Source organism: Triturus cristatus, chromosome 4_1 (genome assembly GCF_964204655.1).
Source record: "Triturus cristatus chromosome 4_1, aTriCri1.1, whole genome shotgun sequence".
Classification (NCBI taxonomy): domain Eukaryota; kingdom Metazoa; phylum Chordata; class Amphibia; order Caudata; family Salamandridae; genus Triturus; species Triturus cristatus.
Window position 1 is genome coordinate 148,595,067 of NC_140585.1, and position 7,502 is coordinate 148,602,568.

General features: G+C 49.8%; 1 non-coding gene across 1 annotated transcript; it reads left to right on the top strand.

The window, feature by feature from the left end:
* The first annotated feature begins 3,061 nt into the window (after window positions 1-3,061).
* On the top strand, window positions 3,062-3,144 carry TRNAL-CAG (transfer RNA leucine (anticodon CAG)). Its single transcript has one exon. It is a non-coding gene; the product is annotated as a tRNA-Leu (tRNA).
* Window positions 3,145-7,502: the final 4,358 nt, after the last annotated feature.

Sequence of the window (7,502 nt, forward strand, 5' to 3'; positions counted from 1 at the left end):
GCCTGAGTGCGACTGGTGTCACAGAGGGGTCAATGTGGAGTTTGAATTTCTTGCCCTTGAGTTTTCCTAGTCCTGTGAATAAAGCCTGGAACTTCTTCAGAATGGCTTCGGCGTGTGAATCATGGACCTGGTTGGCAAAAAAGACGAGCCCCAGGTATTCCGCTGTGTGGCAGCTGAGCAGGGTCCCTTTTCGTCCCTCGGTGATGTGGAATTTGGTATCGGTGGTGCATTTTCTGCTGGCGACCTTGGCCTGGATGACTCCTCGGAGAGGAAGTGGATCAGTCCCTCTGTAGGTGTAGATCCGGGCCCTAGAGGGTGCAAGTGGGGGCCGTGGTGACAGGCGGTCGTATTGCTCTGAGTCCAACATGTTGACAGAGGCGCCGGTGTCGATGAGGGCCTGCAAAGCCGTGCCCACCACTGAGACGAAGCACATCGGAGGTGGTCTTCGGCGATCGTGTGACACCACAACACCTCATCGTCTTCAAACACAGGATATCGTTCCTGTTGCTGAGCCTCCGATGTTGACGGCGGATCATCATGGGAGATCTGGCAGACACGCTGTGACATGCCCCTTGGCTTTGGCGGAGTCTGCCTGAACCGTCCGCCGCGGCACACTTTGGCGCAGTGATTGAGCCTCCCGCGCGGGAGCATGTCTTCCCCTTCGCCCCACAGACAGCCGTCGCCGAGTGGTCTTCCCCACAGTATCCACACTGCCCTCCTGGTGGCGGTCTTGGAGCTTGACGAGCTGTGTTGGGGCGCCTTTGGATTGCCTCGACCCTCTCTTCTTTGATTGGGGGGTGTCTGGTTCCATGTGAGGCGACAACTGGCGTGTGTAAGGCAGCCTCCATTTCCTCAGCTCGGACATCCGACAGCTCATGGGAGCGGGCCAGGACAAGGATCTCGTCCAGCGAGATCCCCGGTTGATGAAGGATCAGTTTCCTCAGGAGTTTGGAGTGGCATCCTAGGATGATCTGGTCCCGTATCTCCTCCCGGTGATCTGTGAAGGTGCACGTGCTGGCCAGCCGGCGCAGCCGTGAGTAAAACATATCGACGGACTCCGAGTCCATCTGCGACACCCTCCTGAACTTGAACTTCTCAAAGTCGTGGTTGAGTTGGGGGTCAAAGTGCCTGTAGAGCACGGCGACCGCCGCCTCGTAGTCATCGCCCGTGTTGGTGAGGGTTTCGAAGAGCTCATAGATTTCCGAACCTCCGTAATAGATGAGGAGCGACCGTTTCACGGTGCCATCGGTCTCCCTTGTCTCTTTGAAGTAGTGGTTGAGCCGTCCAACCCACGCTTTCCATCGTGGCGCAGCCGTGGCAGGGTCTGAGGCTTCACTGAATGGTGGCAGAGGTGCCACGGCCGTGTGGCTATGTCCAGCGGGCAGTGCATTGGCACCCGTGTCCGGATAGCTTCCCCCGGCCTGTGGGCTGGCAGTGCCAGGCGTGGGTGGTTGCTCATGGTGACCGTGTGTCAGCGCACCGGTGTGAGGGTGTGATTTTGACGTTGAGGATCCGTGGGTGGCCGTTTATTTATCCCCTTGGGACGAGCCCACCCCGAGGGGTGTAGGTATGCGTGCAGAGTGGTTACATTTTAGAGGAGCGCCCGAGTGGCTCTGTACAGAGGAGTCCTTTGAATATTTATAATTGAAAACCAGCCAGATAGTGAACACTTACAGCAGGGGTTGAGACAACTCGGCTCCGAGTTTGCAGAATCGGATGCGAGGGCTGTGGGGCCGCTGCACACCTTTATGATTCCAGCGCCCTGAGGTCTGCACAGCTGAGATACGAGAGCTACGAACTCTGAGCCCAGGCTGAGCTGCAGAGTGAAAAGTTTGTCTTTGATGGTTCTCTCTGTGATTCCTGTTTTCTTGTGTTCATCTATACAGCTCAGATCAGTGAACAAAAAGAAACAAGCATTGGCAGGTCTGGCCATTTTTAGTCCTAAGGCTCATTCACTGATTAGTGAGTTTTTGCGTGGTTGTGTGGCTGGGTGAGTGGGTGAATGAGGGAGTAAACAAAAGTTTGGAGACATTTTGGAGCGAATGAGTGAGTGACAGAGTGCATGGCTAAAGGTGCATTGCATGGTTGAATGGGTGGATGAATGACAGGATGAATGAATGGATACATGAGTGCATGGATGGACGCAGATAAGTTACAACAATCTTCCAAAGCGAGGCATCTGCGAGCAGTAAAGCTTTAGATTTCCTGAGGTAAAGATCCCTAAAAACAGCTTATCAAACAGAGGGATAGAAGTCCCGTAGAGGGGGAGGGGCATAACTTGATGCCGGGGGGGGGGGGCAGGCTCAGGCCAAGAGGAGCATTTAGTGTGCCGTTGAGGAACAGACAATGTAAATGTTGAAAAAAATGCTGTGGTTTCTGTGAATGGAAACAGAGTGGCTTAGAGCCAGCAGGAGTGAACAGAAGTGTTTGTCAACACTTCGTTGGCACCCTTATATATTATATTGCAATATGTTTTCAAATTTGTCTGCAGGATTTTTTATAACCAAAAAAGTTAGATAGAACATTGCTTTTAATATTTTGTAATACGTCCCTCTTCCCATGATGTGATTTGAAATTTGTGACTTGCGTGCTACGTTTTATCCTGCACACACTTAGTGTGAAAAATTAAAATTTAGTTTGTTAGAGTATGTGCTCTAATGTCCCATTACTGTTTAAGCTTCCTTGCAGTATTTAACATTTAATAGAATAATTGTGAAAAAATATGTTACGTTCTGAGGGCCCCGGTTACATTTTTGATAGAGCTGGGGGAGGGTGTGGGGAACATAACATAACAAATGTAATGACCGTTACTCTAAAACGAAATCGTGTAAAATGTGCTACTGTGCCCAGGCAAGTGGGGAGCCATCATAAACTGTAAATAGTGACCCACTCAGTAGCACCCGAGATACCACCTCAAACTACATGGTACGAAGAGAGGATGAACTTCTCAGGCATCAGTGAGGGACAATAAGGCTTTTAATGAATGCACATGCACACATATACTATTGGGATTCTTTTCGGGTGCTAGTTTTTGAAAAATACTGAAACGTTCCTACATTGTGTCAGGATGGCCGAGCGGTCTAAGGCGCTGCGTTCAGGTCGCAGTCTCCTCTGGAGGCGTGGGTTCGAATCCCACTTCTGACATCCCATTTTGCATGCGTTTTTTAATTGTGAATAAACACGTCGCTCTAGGAAGACCTGAGCTTAATGTTCCGCATAATAATGTCTGTGGCTGTAGGAGCTACACACCTCAGGCTCCGCAGCAAGTCACAGAAGGATTTAGTTAAATATACTTCATTTTAATACTAATAATAAACATACAACAGCAACAACACTTTTTTGAGTAGATGGGAAGGGAATTTTTCGTTTCCAGCTGGGTCAGGTGGTGACTATTGCAAGGTGGGAGCACCTCATACTGTACGGGCCGGGACAAGGTAGGATTGAGAGGGTAATGCATCGATTACTTACTCACAGGTCATTGCATTACTCCAAGTCCTGCTCTAGCGTTGGTTAATGACACAGGGGAGTGGCAGGGGCCTCAAATGTGTAATTCAAGAGGGAGGGGTAATTCACGTCATCTTCTGCTCTCTAGAAGGAGTGAGTGTTTGCAAAGCCACAATGATCCTCTGCCTTCCCTGTGTCCTTGTCCATGGGCGTGGCCTTACTTGGAGAGATTCAAGGTGGAAAGAAGTACAATCCCAGGAAATGACTAATTTTGTAACTTTTCATTGCTGGTATATGAAACAATTCCTTATCTACTACCTTTAGGTAATCCTAGCTTTTTACCCACCACCCCTTTGCATTTAGAACATTTAACGTCACACTAGTAATTAGAAAATTAAGATTATAAATCCCAGAATGCAGGAGGAAAAGCAAACGCGACAAGGGAATGCTTAATGGCTACGGATTGTTAACTTGATATTGCCAAAGGTATTTTGTATTTAGCAGTATTTATAAAGCGCATCAATCATCCCAAGGGACATCATGGCGCTAAAACGGATTAGAATAGGTGTGAGTGATTGTTGGTAGGGGGAGTGTCTAGGAAACAGGGTGGTTTTCAGTTTTTTTCCTAAACAGTAAGTAGTCATCTGTCAGGCGAAGATCAAGGGGTAGATTGCTCCAGAGGACCGCGGCTGATTTGGAGAAAGACCGGTCACCCATTCTGGCCTTAGAGGTGGCTTGATGGAGGCGAGAGCTTGATGGCGTGATCTCAATTTACGTGAGGGAATGTGGAATTGTAGTTTATCATGTAGAATTTGTGGTCCCTTCTTTGAAGGGTTTTATGCGCAAAACTCATTTTGGGTATTTAAAAATTATTCTGTTTGTTTATTGATGGGTGGGGGCTTTGCTATCATTAGTACAACAGGTGCAGTGACACCAAGATCCAAAGGTTCTTCTCCCTCAGTCAGGTGGAAGGAGGGACCATTTTCCGTAATTTAATGTAGCCACTTTTGGAATGCTAAGATATTTGGAGCACTGCACAGAAATCTGTGTGTGCGCCTTGAAAGTTGTTGTACTATGTGCAAACACTATCTTTAATAACAAAAAATTTAAAAAACCTGACGTAGAATTGTTCCTACTCCCCATAAAAATGACCGGTTACTAAACTTGTAAGCACCCACATAAAACCCTCAGAACTTTAAGCAGGGATCTCCTTCTGGGCCATACCAGTTGTTAGTCTTTCTTTTATATTGCATTTTGGTACCCGCAGCTTTGCTTTTCTCAATAATAGTTGGAGAATTATATGTACCACATTTCAATGAATGAGCATGAACTGAATGAGCTACACTGAATAAGCAAGAACTGAATGAGCATGAACTGAATGAGCATGAACTGAATGAGCATTAACTGAATGAGCATGAACTGAATGAGCATGAACTGAATGAGCTACACTGAATAAGCAAGAACTGAATGAGCATGAACTGAATGTGCTACACTGAATGAGCAAGAACTGAATGAGCATTAACTGAATGAGCTACACTGAATACGCAAGAACTGAATGAGCATGAACTGAATGTGCTACTCACAGCTGAGGTTTCAGTTCATCAAATTCATTCATTAAAGTTTTTTTTTTGCAGTGCATTCTAGTAGTTGTAGTTTTCGCCATTACAATTACGTAACTACTGGCATTTAAATGCAATAATTATGGATACTTCAGAGCACCTCAGATACTCATTGGCTCCACCTTAGGTGGTAAATTCATGACAAAGAACACGTGACTTAAAATTCCTATTACATTTAGTGATCTGACTTCTCAGTGATGTTCATCAGTACATAACATAACAAATTAAATAAATCAGCCATCCGTAAAACACGAACATATAATGACTTTCGTTCTGTAGGTTTCCAAATAGGATCTCTTGACATGTGATGAGGCAGTCAGCGAATCCGAAGCAACGCAGAGTCTCAGACCCCCATTACGAGCGCCTCGTTACATTTTGAATGGGCATAGTGCCAATATCGACAACACTCACCATTCCCCCCCATACAGCAATCTCTTAGCGAAATAACCAGACAAGACACCTTCTTTGTGGAGAAAATTGCTGCAGTTTTATTAGCATAACAACAATGCCAAGATTGGTGGGTTAGCTTACGGGCGATCCCAAGGCAGGCAGCCCCTTGCCGCCTGCCACCTGATGAGCCAAATTACACCATGGCCAATCCAATCGGTGTTAGTCAGATTTGGGGGAGGGGTGACCCCTCCCACTGGTGGACCGCCAGTCCACTCCCATGCTCATGCCCCAGAGGGGGGCGGAGCCTTCCAGGCAATCCCCGGTTGCTCAGGTCCACAACTGCCCGTAGGACTAACAGGGCGCCGTCGCTCCTCCAGGGTCCAACGCGAGGAACTCCCTGGGTATTTTTGGCTTTAGCACCCTTACTGTGCTAGTGCAGAGGGTACCCTTCTGTACCTTACAGCCTCTGGATCGCCCTGTAACTCCGCCTGCAACACAAAAGAATACATTAGACAAAACCCCCCCACACCCTGCCTGAACGCCGGGTATGCGGTAGGGAGGGAAACGGCGTCAGGGTAGTGGGCAAAGAGGGCGCCCGGTGGGCGGAGAGAGGTATATGTACCTCGCCCTCCACCCCCTCTACCCGGAAGTGATGCGGCACACCGGGCCCCCGAGGGTCCCAAACACTGGGAGGCTGCCTCCTGTGCCTCTTGTGGGACTAAGGCGGCCGCCCTCTTAGCGGGTCTCCTTTGTGGACACCGGGCAGCCGGCATAGTGCCAATATCGGCAATACTCACCATCCCCCCCATTCAGCAATCTCTTAGCGAAATAACCAGACAAGACATCTTCTTTGTGGAGAAAATTGCTGCAGGTTTATTAGCATAACTACAATGCCAAGATTGGTGGGTTAGCTTACCGGCGATCCCAAGACAGGCAGCCCCTTGCCACCTGATGAGCCAAATAACACCGTGGCCAATCCAATGGGTGTTAGTCAGATTTGGGGGAGGGGTGACCCCTCCCACTGGTGGACCGCCAGTCCACTCCCTTGGTCACGCCCTAGAGGGGGGCAGAGCCTTCCAGGCAACCCCCGGTTGCTCAGGTCCACAACTGCCCGTAGGACTAACAGGGCGCCGTCGCTCCTCCAGGGACCAACGCGAGGAACTCCCTGAGTATTTTTGGCTTTAGCACCCTTACTGTGCTCGTGCAGAGGGAAGCCTTCTGTACCTTACAGCCCGTGGATCGCACTGTATCTCCGCCTGCAACACAAAAGAATACATTAGACAAAACCCCCCCCACACCTTGCCTGAACGCCAGGTATGCGGTAGGGAGGGAAACGGCGTCAGGGTAGTGGGCAAAGAGGGCGCCCGGTGGGCGGAGAGAGGTATATGTACCTCACCCTCCACCCCCTCTACCCGGAAGTGATGCGGCACACCGGGCCCCCGAGGGTCCCAAACACTGGGAGGCTGCCTCCTGTGCCTCTTGTGGCACTAAGGCGGCCGCCCTCTTAGCGGGTCTCCTTTGTGGACACCGGGCAGCCGGCATAGTGCCAATATCGGCAATACTCACCATCCCCCCCATACAGCAATCTCTTAGCGAAATAACCAGACAAGACACCTTCTTTGTGGAGAAAATTGCTGCAGGTTTATTAGCATAACTACAATGCCAAGATTGCTGGGTTAGCTTACGGGCGATCCCAAGGCAGGCAGCCCCTCGCCACCTGATGAGCCAAATTACACCGTGGCCAATCCAATCGGTGTTAGTCAGATTTGGGGGAGGGGTGACCCCTCCCACTGGTGGACCGCCAGTCCACTCCCTTGCTCACGCCCCAGAGGGGGGCGGAGCCTTCCAGGCAACCCCTGGTTGCTCAGGTCCACAACCGCCCGTAGGACTAACAGGGCACCGTCGCTCCTCCAGGGTCCAATGCGAGGACCTCCCTGGGGATTTTTGGCTTTAGCTCCCTTACTGTGCTCGTGCAGAGGGTACCCTTCTGTACCTTACAGCCTCTGGATCGCCCTGTAACTCCGCCACAGCTCTGGGTGTGGCCACCGT